Source organism: Antechinus flavipes, chromosome 2, assembly GCF_016432865.1.
Source record: "Antechinus flavipes isolate AdamAnt ecotype Samford, QLD, Australia chromosome 2, AdamAnt_v2, whole genome shotgun sequence".
Classification (NCBI taxonomy): domain Eukaryota; kingdom Metazoa; phylum Chordata; class Mammalia; order Dasyuromorphia; family Dasyuridae; genus Antechinus; species Antechinus flavipes.
This window is the reverse complement of record NC_067399.1, coordinates 584087083-584102829: the sequence shown is the minus strand read 5'-3', so window position 1 is coordinate 584102829 and position 15747 is coordinate 584087083.

Here is a 15747-nt window from a genome sequence, read left to right as displayed (position 1 = left end):
CTATGTTTGATTAGACACCTAGGAAGTCACTGATGGCAGGAGATGACCTCAGAAATCCTGAATTCCTGTCTATCTTTCTATTCACCACAAAAGCTTTTTCATCAGCTGTTTCCCTTTAGAATCACAATATATATATACATATATATATATATATATATATATATATATACACACACACACACACACACACACACACACATATAAACATACATATACATGCATATATATGCAAACAGGATTTAATAACAAAAACATGTGTGTATATACATAATAACATATCTCACTGTACATATGTATGTGTATATATGTATATAATAACATATCTCACTGTACATATGTATGTGTGTATATGTATATAATAACATATCTCACTGTACATATGTATGTATGTATATATATATAATAACATATCTCACTGTACATATGTATGTGTGTATATATATAATAACATATCTCACTGTACATATGTATGTGTGTATATATACACACACATACATATATATTTATACACACACACACACACACACATACTTCTCACTGTAGAAGGCAATAATACTATATTGTTCTCTCATCCCAGCTTCCACTTTTCTTTCATGCTAACTAACAATATTCCAGGCCTTCCATTTCCTCCCCTAAGGTATCCTGGGAAAAGGTTGAAAGGCAAAAGTCAAGAGCTAAGGCACATCCTTTTAGGAGCTTGCCCTTAGTCTTTACTATCACTTGGTACTTACATCAAATCCAGAGGCACAATGAGCCTGAAAACAGGTCTCCAAACTATAGTCCTTTCCTCTCCTTTTCCACCTTCTCTCCCCTCCCTACAGTTGCACTGTAGCTAAATTTGTCGTTTTGGTAAGCCTCATCAGTTCAAGTACTGCTGGCTGGTTCTTATCTCACTGTTCCTGAATGTCGACAGTAGAAAGTGTTTTGGAAATGGGTATGCAACCATCATTACTATTTTAGAGAGGAAAAAAGGCCTATGCCAAAATGTTCATGTGTTGTGTACATAGATCTCCCTGAAAACAAAGCCAGCAGAATTTCTGATGTAAGCTGCAGACAGAATCTCTGGCATATGTATTATTTAGTGGAAATTGTATGGTAATGGATTTTAACTTTCTTTTTTTGTTGCAGCCGTATAGATGCAAACACTGCAGCTCTGGCTCCTGTAAAATTTAGAGTGAAATTTAAATCTCAGAAGAATCTGGGGGAGTTCTGAAAGAAGAGACTCTGGGGAGAGTTGTCCAAGACCTAACACTTTTCTGATCCAGGGCTACAGATCTCCATGCTCCTTAACCAATTTTTTTTTGGTCTGTGTTTTGATTTATTTTTAGTTTCAATATTTTGTTTTTATTATGGAGACAAAAAAGATGAAGTTTACTGGTAGATTGCTTGTGCTCTCTACTTCTAGTTTAAAATGTTTCTATCAAATGTTTTAATAGCTAGCATCCTCTTAGAATAGCAAGTGAGCAGATACATTTAATCCTCAGTACAATCTTTTTTTTTCTTTTTCCTTCTTGTCTTCTCCCTTCCTTCCATTGTCCTTTTTTTTCCCTTCCCTCCCTCTATTTCCTTCCTTTATTTCTTCTCTCCATCTTTCCCTCCCTCCTTTCCTCTTTTTCTTCATTCCTTCTTCTTTCATTCCTTGAAAATGGACTGTTTTTGACCATCACATTCACTCTGTTCCTGCTAATAGCATCTTTTCCCCCTGGGCATGTGAAGAGTCTTTGTCCTTCCTTTACTGCATCACTTTGGTGACTAGTGCTTGTCACACTTCTGAGAGTAAGTTCTGAAGAACTGTGAAACGTCCATCATGTTAGCAGCATTATCAATGCAAAGGCTGGGTTTCCTTAGCTCTTGGGGGACAGAGGACATTCACTTTCAAAGAGCCCAGCCTTGAATTCACAGATTCATCCTCAGACTGAGGGAGTGGAGTACCACTATTTAGAGCCATTATTTGTCCAGTACCAGACCCATTTCAAGAAGCTAGAGACTAGACTTTGGCATTCCTTCCCCTTCAATTGGCAAGTGCATTATGATTCACAACCTAGATTATAAAACTCCCTGGAAGAATGCCACAGAACAAAGCTGATAAGGTCAGTGATTCCATTCTTTTCCTCTCTCCCTACTTTCCCCTCTTGAAACTATGTGCCAACACAGATGTTGAAATTCTGGCCTCCCACTATTCTGCCTGCCTCCCCATGAGTATTGTGTATCCTTTGGATGAGAGGACTGAAAGCCAGAAGCAACCTTAGATGATCATTTGTTCTAACCTCTTTATTTCAGAGGAGAAACCTGGGGCTAAATGAGAGGAAGTAATGTGATATATCATTTGTCCAAGGTTGCCTAGTGGTAGAGCTCAGATTTCAGATTCCTCATGATAAAAGAGGAATTATAATCCTATCAACTTCCTCTCTGGTTGATTATAACCCCAGATTTAGAAGGGATGTTGGAAGTTCCATCCTCCCTAGGAGAGGATTGCAGCAAATTAAGGTTGAGTCTGTATCATGTTGGTCTGTATACCCTACCACCTAGAAGAGTTCTTCATGTACAACCATTAAATATGAGCTTGATCATTTGAATTAATAGAATCCTACATTAAAGCTGGAAGGGTCATTTTGGTCAACCCCTTTATTTTATAGATAAAAAAATAAAGGCCTAGACAGATAAAGCAATTTGTTCAAAATAAAGTGAATAGTAAAAGGCATAGTCAGATTTGCAAAAGGCATTGCTCTCTTGTGGCAACCCTTTTTGTAGTGGCAAGAAACTGGAAACAAATGGATGCCCGTCAACTGGAGAATGGCTGGATAAATTATAGTATATGAATGTTATGGAATATTACTATTCTGTAAGAAATGACCAGCAGGATGATTTCAGAGAGGCCTGGAGATACTTACATGAACTGATGCTGAGTGAAATGAGAGAACCAGGAGATCATTATACCCAGCAACAACAAGACTACACGATGATCAATTTTGATGGATGTGGCTCTCTTCAATAATGAGATGATTCAAACTAATTCTACTTGTTCAGTGATGAAGAAAGCTATCTACATCTAGAGATAGGATGGGAGCTGAATGTGGTTCATAACATAGCATTTTCACTCTTTTTGTTGTTATTTACTTATATTTTATTTTACTTCTATTTTTTCTTGTGCTGCATGATAATTGTATAAATATCTATGCATATATTGGATTTAACATATATTTCTACCATGTTTAACATATATTGGACTATTTGCCATCTAGGGGAAGGTGTGGGGGAAGAGGATAAAATTGGAACATAGGGTTTTACAAGGGCTAATGTTGAAGAATTGTCCATGCATATGTTTTGAAAAATAAAAAGCTTTAATAAAAAAATTAAAAATAAATTTAAAAAGACATTTATCTCATTACCATTTTATGCTCAATTGAATTTAATTAAACTGAATTTAATTGAACTGAACCCTCATTCCCAATTCAATATTCTTTCCATTATGCCAGTGCTGGAAAGTCCACAATTATATGATTCAATAAAGTATAATTTTAAACTGCAAAGTGATCAATTTTTGAGCACAGATATGATTAGACCTAGTTTTTTACAATAGCTGGTAGTTTAACATTTTGTAAGATTTGTGATATGTAAGACTAAAATTACATGCCAAGTAGGAACTTCTAGTTCATTTATATAAGGAGGCAATGTGCCATGGTGGACAAGAATGATCCAGGAAGACTTAAGATTCAATAGGGACTAGAGTGGAATGATATAACCTCTCAGTGTTCTCTGGCAACTCACAAGGTCTTTAATAAGCTAAAAAGTCTTGGCTGGCCTGAATCAGTAGAAAGAATATCACTACCAGAAACATTCTCTGTCCTAAACAAATGTATATAGAGGCCCTAAAAATATTAAGAGGGGAGGGAGATGAGGAAGCCTTTTGATCCACAGGAGAAAGAGGAGAGCATAATTGAGGGGGGAAGGGTGTTGTGTTGTGTGTGTGTGTGTGTGAAACATAGTATTAGGATATAGCAATCACAAGAAAAGGTTCACTGCAGTTATATATTCAATCATTCATTCACTTATCCAAGAATCATTTAATAACAACAATTAGATATCCATTGAGCTTTACCCACAAGTGATATGGCATATGGAACTCAAGGTAATAATAGTAAGGAAGATGTTCAGTTTGAAACCTTGAATTTAGATCACCCTTTATAAAATAAACAAGCACTTTCTGACAACGTGCTTTGTAAAACACTTAGGGAAAAGAGCAGTCCTTAACTAAGGGTTCAGGATTAACTGAAAAAAAACGGGCTTTCATGCAGGTTTTTCAGAATTTTATTAGCTGTGAATCTCTGGGAAAATCTTTAATCTATTTCAGTTCCAGTTTCCTTATCTGTAAAATGGGGATAATAATGACAGTTACCTTACATATTTATTTTAAGATTCAAATGAGGTAAATTGCAAAGCACATTGCAGATATTAAAGTGCCTAATAAATTCTAGATATGATTGCTAATTAACTATACGATCCAAGGCAAGTCAGTTTTTCCTCTGGGCTTCCTTGTCCTTTTCTCCAAACTAAATTAAATGATCTAACTTCACCGAATCAAGAAGATTTTTTTTTGGAGCTGGAAGGGACCTAAATTTAAATTTTTCATTTTATAGAGACTTGTCCAAGGTCACATAATAATAGTATCTTTGCTATTTACAAAATTATATTCTCTCAACAATTCTATAAGGTAGGTAATAAGTAAGATAGATGTGTTTTACAGTGAAGAGCAGGCAATGAAGCAACCTTCTTATCTTCCTAGATATCTTAAGGTTCACTGGCTAGATTTCTTTCTTAAGTACCATGGCTTAAACCCAAATCCCTGGAACTTTCATTGATTGGTCAATAAAAGGTCCTAGACCAAGTCTACTTTGTCTTTGTTTTGACCCTGAATGCCTCAAAGTGACTTATAAATAGCAAATGTTGTTTTGATCAGAAATTGTCTGATGGTTTATATAGACATTTTAGAGTCAATTGTAGGCTTTATGGAAAAAGAACAAATTTACACTTTGGAACTTGTCTTTCTGCCTCTGCTTGGCCTTCTAAGTGATGTTAGCCAAGGACCCGAAATGCTGAATCTCCAGGCCAAGCTGATGGCTTGAATGCAGGTTGAGAAAATGACTGTACTCAGAGAGTAGCCACTAAAAAGATTCCTCCTTCCTTCCCTCCATTCCTCCTTTTTCTTTTTTCTTTTCTTTTCTTCCTTCATTCCTCCCTCCCACCTTCCCTTCCTTCTTTCCTTCCTTACTTGCTTCCTTCCTTCTTTTCTTCTTTCCTTCCTTCCTTTCTTCTTTCCCTCCTTCCTTCCTTTCTTCTTTTGTTTCTTTCTCTATCTATACATTTATTTACTTATACTAGATTAAAAAGAAAAAAAAAACCTCATTTATTACCTAGCTCTAATCACTCTTTTAGAGTTGCCTCAGTCAAACTGAGACCTGTTAAAAAAAAAATCTTAGCTTAAAAAGGCCAAGGTCTCCCACTGTATCCAGGGTCATCTCCAGTCATACTGATCTATACCTTGCCACTGGACACAGAGGGCTCCAGAGGAGAAAATGAGGCTGGTGACCTTTCACAGCCCTCTCTCCCTTCAATTGAATTTGTTTGCATGTCACAGAGCACCATTTCCATGAGCCATGGTCTTTGAAAAGGAAGGACAAACAAAGGCACAGAGAAAATAAAGAATTTTCCAAGGATTATATTACTTAGAAATGTCTGATTAGGCATTCAAGACCCGGTCTCACCAACTCCAAACCTCATATTCGATGAACTTAAATTAAACATTAGAAATACCTGCCAGTTCTAGAGCTATGATCTATCCACTAAGCACTCTGAACACCAACTGTGCTCAGCCTCATGAAGATTCAAAAATTAAGACCTCAAGGAGGTTTTCCCCTAATAGGGGAGATTGAAGCAAAATTGTCTGATGGTTTATATAGAGATTTTAGAGTCAATTGTAGACTTTGTGGAAAAAGAACAAATTTACACTTTGGAACTTGTCTTTCTGCCTCTGCTTGGCCTTCTAAGTGGTGTTAGCCAAAGACCCGAAACGCTGAATCTCCAGGCCAAGCTGCTGGCTTGAATGCAGGTTGAGAAGATGACTGCATTCAGAGAGTAGCCAGTATTTCTCTTATGATGACCAGCCTCATAAACACTCAGCACTCCATCTTTCAGAGCTGAGGCTGCACATACACATGATTTCTCTGATGTTTATAGGGCCTTTGAAACCATATTTTGAGTTTCTGCCTAAAACTTGGGCATAGTAGGGCACTATCTATCACAGTCTATGGGAGTCTAATTATAGAATAAATAATTTCATCATTGTTATTATTGTCATCATTGTTACCATCAGCATTGCTTTCATTAACATCTGACAATTGAGTAACATTAAAATATCAAATTTGCCTGTATCATTAACTAAAATGGAAATGCTGTAACCCTGTATTGTATATCTGCTTTGATGATTTGTCTCAGCACAACAGGAGGAGCCAAGATGTACAGCCAACCATTTCAATTATTTCATGCTTATATTGCAAAAACAAAAAACAGAAACAAAAACAAAAATCTCCTACCTCTTAAAATCACAATTATCTCCTATTTCTGTAAATGCCTTAACTTTGAATCACTATTTTCCAAACCAACAATTATACCCTTTTCTTCTCCATTCCTTAAAAAAATTCCAGTTATGTTCCCAAAAATTGTCAAAAATAAAGAGAAAAAACATTATTTTTTGCCCTTCGTTATTGCTTGGGCTTAAGAGAAGCTCATGAAAATCAAGAAAAAGAAAATAATTTTATATTGAGACAGTAGTATTTTATGTATGAGAAGTGTATTATGCTACATAGTTGGGGTGCTTTATCATCACTTTATATTGTAATGGTCTGCATAAAGCCTCCTCCATTTATAAGGAAATGTAATTTTCTAAACATAAAATGCTATATAAATGTTAGCTGTTGTTATTATAGATGTATAAATACATGGACATATAAATATGTAGATATAATTGGATATTTTGAAGGATTTAAGATCTCAATAACATGAATTCTTTAAATACACAATATAGATCATATTTCCCTCACACATTTTCATTCTGCATGGTTTTAGTCTATATTTTCTTATAAATCCTCCACTGACCTTTCTAGTGCTGAAACCCTTCCTTTTTTAAAATTATCTCAGGTTTATATATGTAGGTCTCAGATCATCAATCTATCGACTCCCATTTTTGCCATATGGCTGGCCTCTTTCTCTGCAAATACCCAGCATTAGTAGGAACCAATATGCCATTTCCTACCAGAAAATCAAGGCTGAAGGCATGTAACATTCACTTTTATGAACACTATAAAATAATGGAGTTAAACTTAGTGATTTCTAAGATCTCTTCTAAATATAAACCTGTGGTCCTTTGACAATAAGCTTTTCTATTGTCCTTTTTACTCTTCTGTCTATTGTCAATTTAATTCTTCTAAGATCAAGTGTTCAGTGTTTTCTGGCCATGTAGCAATAAAAAGAGACTCATGATATTTGAAAGAGAGGTTTTTGTGGCACCTAGGAATAATGGTAAGTACTACCTAATATCTCAAATGCCACCTAGCTCAAGTTCCTCTTGGACTAGATCTAAGCTTACATCATTATATTTTTTGCAAAGACTGCCCAAGATATACAAATTAATGAGTCTTGTTCTAGTTGTTCTTACTCTTTTTCTTCTTGTTGTTTTTCTTCTTTTCCTCCTCCTTCCTTCCTTCTTCTTCTTCTTCTTCTTCTTCTTCTTCTTCTTCTTCTTCTTCTTCTTCTTCTTCTTCTTCTTCTTCTTCTTCTTCTTCTTCTTCTTCTTCTTCTTCTTCTTCTTCTGACTTGTCTTCGATCATATAGTTAATAGCAATCATATTTGGGATTTATTAGGTACTTTAATATCAGCAATATACTTTACAATTTACCTTATCTGATCTTAAAACAAAACTGTAAGGTAACCACCATTATTATCCCCATTTTACAGATGAGGAAACTGGGGCTAAAACAGATTAAATGATTTTCCCAGAAATTCACAGCTAATAAAACTGTCTGAAAACCTGCCTCAGAGCCTGCTTTTTTCAGTTAATCCTGAACCCTTAGTTAAGGACTACTCTTTTCCCCAAATGTTTTACAAAGCATGTTGTCAGAAAGTTTTGTTTATTTTATAAAGGAGTGATCTAAATTCAAGGTTTCAAAACGAACATCTTCTTTACTTTTATTACCCTTGAGTTCCATAGGCCATATCACTTATGAGTAAAGCTCAATGGATATCTAAGGCAAGTCACTTCTGATGGACATGGCTCTCTTCAAAAATGAGATGACTCAAACCAGTTCCATTTGTTCAGTGATGAAGAGAGCCATCTACACCCAGAGAGAGAACCATGGAAACAGTGTGGAACACAACATAGCATTCTCACTCTCTCTGTTGTTATTTGCTTGCATTTTGTTTTCTTTCTCAGTTTTTCTTTTTCTTCCTTCTTGATCTGATTTTTCTTGTGCAGCAAGATAGCTGTATAAATATGTATACATATATTGGATTTAACATGTAATTTAATATATTTAAAATGTGTTGGATTACCTGCCAGCTAAAGGAGGAGGTAGAGGGAAGGAGGGGAAAATTTGGAATAAAAGATTTAACAAAAGTCAATGTTGGAAAAATTACACACGCATATGTTTTGTAAATAAAAATCTTTAATAAATTTTTTTTAAAAAACAAAGAAAAAAACAATTCGATCATCTTTTGCCTTCTTTGATATTTATCATCAGTTGGAAGAATTTAACTATGGCTTAGTAGTAAATTATAAGACAATTATATAAATTATAGCAAATTATACAGCAAAATCAATTTTTGTACATCCCAGATTTGGAGAGAAAATAGCACTTAAATTTAAATAATTTGTATGTGATTTTTGAGGCAACTTCTTTTCAGGTACTTTGTCTGCAGGGAGAGTATTCTATCAATAGGGGGCAGTTGTGTCTTAGGTATGCCACAGTAGCAAGGCTTTGGGCATTAGGGGTGATTAAATTGAAGGAAAGATCGGCAAGATTTTGAACTCATTATTTTTGTTGTTGTTTTTACAATACTGGTACAACCACAGGAGAACAGAACCTCGGAATTGGAAAGTACCACAGAGACTACCTGGTCTGACTTATACCTGAACTCTATATTAAAATAGCCAAAACATAATTATTTTAAACAATACTGCCTAGAACTATTTTAGCAAGTGACACATATTAATCAATATTTTAAAGACAATAAGTATCTAGGCAGGATAATAATGAAGTAATTGGTGATGATACCTGGCATTTGCATTGTTCTTTAAGGTCTACAAATCAACTGTATATGCTTCATCTCATTGTATTATGTCTATAAATGTGTCCTATATATTCAACTTATTGTAAATAGGGATGAATTTACATTTAGGCTGACAGAATTTTGTAGTTTCAGGAGCATGAGAAAGGTAGATTTTTCCAGTGAACAAAACCATTTCTTCTAGAATTAAAGTTAGACCACAAGTCATTCATACTTAGATATGTGCATAAAATGTTGCAACTTTGGAAGCTACTGAAAATAAAGGTAAAATGTCCCAGTCCTATAAATCTCACCTGGACCTTTTAAGTCTCATTTTCAAGTCAGTGTTCTTGAAAATCAAGGGCATTATGAAGTATAAAATAAATCCTTTTACCATAATACTTTTGAGGCTTTAAAAAAAATTAGAGATTCAGTTGGTTTGAAAAGATCAAGACTCTTCATTCAGGGATATAATTTAATAACTTTGTCAAAAAATAATTCAGACTGAGAGATAATGAGCAGGAGCAGAAAAAAAAATGTAAAAAACAGATTTAAAAATATACGGAGGTTTTTCCAACTAACTGGTTATAGCTGGCTGGGGTCTATATCACAAAAGAACTAATGACTATTCTGAGACTATAATTTTTAAAATTTATTTATTTAATATTTCCCTCTGGCTACATTCAAAACAATTATCTTATATTTGTTTTGTTTTGGTTTTTTTGGTGGGGAGGTTGGGGTTTTTTTTTTTTTTTTTTGCTGAGGCAATGGGGTGAAGTGACTTGCCCACGGTCACACAGCCAGGAAATATTAAGTATCTGAGAACAGATTTGAACTCAGGTCCTCCCAACTTCAGGGCTGGTGCTCTATCCATTGTGCCACTTAGCTGCCTTCTTATGTTTGTTTTTAAGATTTTTGAGTTCTAGGTTCTCTCAGCCCCAGTTAAAAAACCACATGTGAAGTTATGCAAAACATTTCCAAAATTATAATTGTGAAAGAAAATATAGATTTCCCACCCTAATGGAAATCAAAACCTTCAAAAAATTAAATTAAAAAGAAAGAGAAAAAGAAATAGAGACTGATTCAATCTCTATTCAGAGCAATATGGATAGGATTTTTCATCATAAGTTCTTTAGAGTAGTTGTGGATGGTTGTACTATTAAGAATAATAAAGTCCTTTAAATCTGGTCATTACAGAACATTGCTATTACTTTGTACATAATATATTTCCCTTTGTTCATGAAGGACTTTCCAAGTTTCTTTTTCCTGAGCATCCTGCTCATCATTTCCCAGAGAACAATAATATTCCATCACAAACACATACCCCAATTGATGGGCCTCTCCTCAATTTCTAATTTTTTTTTGGTCCTGAGGAGAGAGTTGCTATGAATATTTTTGTACATATAAGTCATTTTCCTCCTGTTTTCTGTTTTTTTTTTTCCAAATCTCTTTTGGTATTCATGTCTAGTGGTGATGTTGTTAAGCCGAAGAACATACATGAATTTACAGTCCTTTAGATACAGATCATATCTTTTGATCATTTATCAATTGGGGCATGACTCTTAATTTTTATAAATTTGACTCCATTCCCTCTATGTTTGAGAAATAAGGCCTTAGAGGAACTTGCTTCGAATTTTTTTAAGTTACTATTGCTAATTCTTTCCTTTCACCCTGTCCCTCCTCAAAAGTGTTTTGCTATTGAGAGCTCCCTCATCCAATATACCCTCTATTTTATCAACTTCCCCCCTTCCCATTTCCCATTCCCCTCCTATTTTTTCCTGCAGAGTAAAATAGATTTCTATAGCTCTATTGAATATTTATGTTATTTTCTATTTGAGCCAATTCTGATGAAAGTAAATGTCACTCATTCACCCTCTCGCCCCCTACACCTTCACTGTAAAAGCTTTTTCTTGCCTCCTTTTTTATGACAGATAATTTATGCCATTCCACTTCTCCCTTTCGCTTTCTCCCAGTACATTCCATCATATTTATAAAAGATAATATCACTTCATTTTCAACTCACACCCATGCCCTCTGTCCATATATACTTCTACTAACATCTGCAACTATAAATTAAATAGCTTGAAGGTATCTCCCCAGGGAGAAGAAACTATATCATGTTTAAATACAAGCTAGTATCATCAAAGAACAATAACATCAAAAAAAATGTTCCATAGTCAGACTTAGAAATGTCCTAAAAGAGGACTAACTTACTAATTAAGCTGTGGGACAGTTGATAATGCAGATTGAAGATGAAAGAAGTGGCATCTCATCAAAATACCCAGAACAGAATGGTCCTGCCCAGTGGAAAGAAGAAAGGAGTAGTTGATGTAGATGCTCATAAAGGAAAGTAAAGAGCAGTGTGAGGGTTTAAGTTGATTAAGGAACATCAGTATCTCCATGGCATCAACAATATGTTCTCCATATTCCTTATATAAAATACAATAATATAAATAAACATTTGTTAAGTGCCTGTTATAATATCATTGTCAGATCCTGGGCTAAATACATGTAAATTTTTAAAAAGGAAAGATAAATCCTGCTCTCAGAGAGTTTATACTCTAAAAGGAAGACAAGGTACAAAAGGAAACTAAAAGGAGATAGGGGAAAGTGGAATGCTCTCAGCTCAGGGATGTGATGGTGGTGGAAGAGAATTCAAGACTATAGCTGAAGGAAGAGTTTATTATGCTTCTGAGCCTTCTCTATTAAATGTTTTGGGAGAAGATTTTTGCTCCACTTCCTAATCAGAGGGGCAGAGGCTACTGAGGATTCTGATGAAGTGTAAGTACCAAAACTGAAGCAATCACCTTGGTGATGATTTTTCAAGTGATGATCATTTGAGGGAAAGGTAGATAGATGATAGGCATAATGATGGTGGAGTAGAATCCAAAGAGTACAGCAGATGGGAAAGGAATATATGTATCTCACCATTTATTTCCTGATCATATGTATCCCTTATATGTGTGGCTTCTCTTTGTCTATTTTCGGTCACATGAATTTCCTTACATGTTCCCTCTCCTCCAATGGTTAAATGATATTTTATGAGAAAATGTACCTTTGTATCAAAGAAAATTTTTCTTCTCAATTTTCTGCCATGTTGCTTGAATGTTGCTTTCAATGAATACATCCTTTGGTTTTCAGAGTAAAAGTAACTACTTTGTATGAGTATGGGGAGTTATAATCACTTGTTTGGTGTATACACACACACACACACACACACACACACACACACACACACATACACATACTGATTAGAGTTTTTTGTTTCTGTATTTTTTTTCCTAGCCCCACAATTTATGTTATCCAAGGTGCTGGATGGGTGCTGGACTTGCTTTTGACTGGACAGAAGTCATGACTATCTTAAGAAGTTTATTGTCTCATTAGTCTCCCCATCTGGAGCTGAGATATGGTCACACTGAAGGATCTGAGAAATGGTGACATCACCAAGGTGCTCAATGAAAATTATGCATTAAATGAATAGCCTCCTCTTTCCTTCACTACTATTGTGAATATCCCATCAGAATCAAATTGGAACAAAATTAGCAAACACCTTCAGGATTTTGTCTTTTTTCTTTCTCTCTCTTTCTATCTTTTAACTTACTTTGGAAAGAATTTTAGATCTCTTAGACCTCTCTTTCTTATTGTTATTTTTTTCTTCTGATTTGCAAAGAGCAGCTGAGCCTATGATTTGAGAAAGAAACTGAAATTTGCATTCAGGACAGCTTGGCTTCTTGAAAGCTTCTTTTCTGCTTTTTCAAAGGAGTTGTATCTCTTCTTGAGGTCCTGCAATCCTTCCAATTTCTTTGTGGCATAACAGTAATTGACAACTAATCAGAATATGGAAAGGCAAAATGTTCATACCTGTAGGTGAAAAATCATTCACCTAAGTCCTGAACTGAGCTCTCTGTTGCATCTGATTGAAGAGTCTTTGCCAGGAAGGGTCACTGAAATGAGTCCTGCTTTGGGAATTAATAATAATAATAAATAAATAACATTTGTTTAGTGTTTTGAGGATTGTAAAGTCTTTTCCATATTAATCTCATTTTATCCTCACAAATAACTTCATAAAATAAATGCTATTATTATCGCCACTTTACAGATGATTGATAAATATTGGAACAGGATTTTTACTCAAGTTTTCCAGATGAGTCCATTACTCTAATTTACTAGATGAATCCTAGCTAGCTGATTCTGGATTCAAATTCCTATACTTCTAAGTAATATTTGTATGATTTATGGAGCAAATTGGTTTCTTAGGCCTCATTCCTCATCTCTGTCCAGCTTTGCCAGAAATTAGGAATTCAGAAATGAATTTATCTAGTGAAATGCTATTGTTTTACAAATGAGGAAAATGGAGGCACAGAGAGGCAGATCAACCCAAAATCATATAGGTTGTAAGTAGTAGAGCTAGGATTTGAACTCAGATCTTTTTCAAATCCCACCCCCTTTCAATTGTATCACACAACTCTCAATGTTATTCTGCAAGGATAACTTGGACCTCTAATAATGATATTTTGTGTATGAAGGCTGAGGAGAAGAGAAGTTGAAAAGGATTAGGTCATACTGGAATGAACCAATTATGCGATTACTACTTGAAAGTTGTTCAGTGGAAAAATACTGAACTTCCCAGATGGAAAAACATCAATGAAATGCAAAATACTTTGGCTAAATACAGAAAATACAAGGCTGCTTTTGTGATACTTAGAAGCCAGTATAATGAATATGTGAGTGTCTTAAGTTAACCTCAATGAAAAACAGTGATATATTCATCTGATCTCCCAGGGGAATGAGTGAATTCAAGTGAATTTTTAGGTACTTGAAATGACAATAAATTTTAACAAAGTCATTGTATTCAATGGAAAATTTTTAGAGAATAATTTTATTAATAATATTTTATTTTCCCAAATGCATGTTAAGATAGTTTTCAGCATTTGTTTTTGCAAAACCTTGTGTTCCAAATTTTTCTCCCTCTCTCCTCACCTTCTCCTCCCCAAAACAGCAAATAAGCTGTTATAGATTAAACATATGCAATTCTTCTAAAGATATTTTCATCATGCTGCACAAAAAAATCTAATCAAAAAAAATTTTGAGAAAGAGAAAAAAAATCAAGTTAACAAAACAAAAACAACAAAAATCCACATTCAGTCTCCATAGTTCTCTCTCTGGATGCAGATGGCACTTTCCATGAGAAGTTTATTATATTTATTTCCTTGAATCACCTCATTATTGAAAAGAATCAAGTTATGGAAATATTTCTAAAAATAAGCAGCACCACACACTTCTCTAACTTAATGAACATAGATTGAGCACAGTTAAAACTTTCTTTAAGCATTCCTGTTATGAATATTCTACTTCTGTATTGATGCCAGTAAGTCTCTACACTAAATGATTACATATTAATGTTTCTATTAATGTAGGGGGAAAGGCCTTGAATTGGTCATGATGAACCATGGGTTTTAATATTGATTCTCCCATCGCTAACTCATTGTATCACTGTGGGCAAATCAATTCACTTTTTTAGATCTGTTTTCCTATCTGCAAATCAATATTGTCTCTTTAATCCCTTCTGGTTTGGATATCAAATGAGTATCAGTGATTTGGGTCCTTTCTCAAAGGTGCATCCCTCAGTTGTAGAAATGATGACCCTGATGGTGACGATAATACTGGTTAGACAGTCGGCCTGTAATTAGGACAAATTGGGTTCATAGATTTCCTATGTTATTATATATTAGCTACACCTGGGCAGATCACTTAATTTCCCGCCCCCCTACCATCCCCTCCCAGTACTTCAGGAAACTCTTAAAATTGCTGATCAGCATAGAGGGAATTTTTATTTTGGGCCCTCCCTACAACAATGAAATTGTAGATCTATGCAAACAATAATAGTAAGACTAATAACAGCATTAGTTGTAATAATAATAATAATAGTGATAAAGTTAATCATAGTAATAGTTGTGATGATAATAGTAATAATATTGATGGTAATAATGATACTAATGATATTAATAATAGACTTTATATTGTATTCAGAGTTATTAAATGTTTTACATATATTATTCATTTGAGCTTCATGAACCCTATTACAATCATAAGGAAAATAAGCATTAATAATTTAACTTTTATTAATGATCTGTTTACTTTCATTCTGTCAGTCATTCATTTTCTCTCATGGTTCCCATGGGTGAATATGAGCAATGGGCCAAGACTGCTTTGAAGCTTCTACACAAGCCACTTTTTAATTACAGAACTAAAGCTGGGAAACATTATGAAGTAGGCAGTCTTCTTCTAAATCTATGAACCTAGTTTCTTTTCCTCTCTAATATCTAGTAGTCCTATGGTTCCCCAATAAATCAATTGATCAGTTAAAAAAATCTACTGCAAACCTGTTCTCTTAGAGGTTCTGTAGAAGAAAAAGGATCCGATACCCT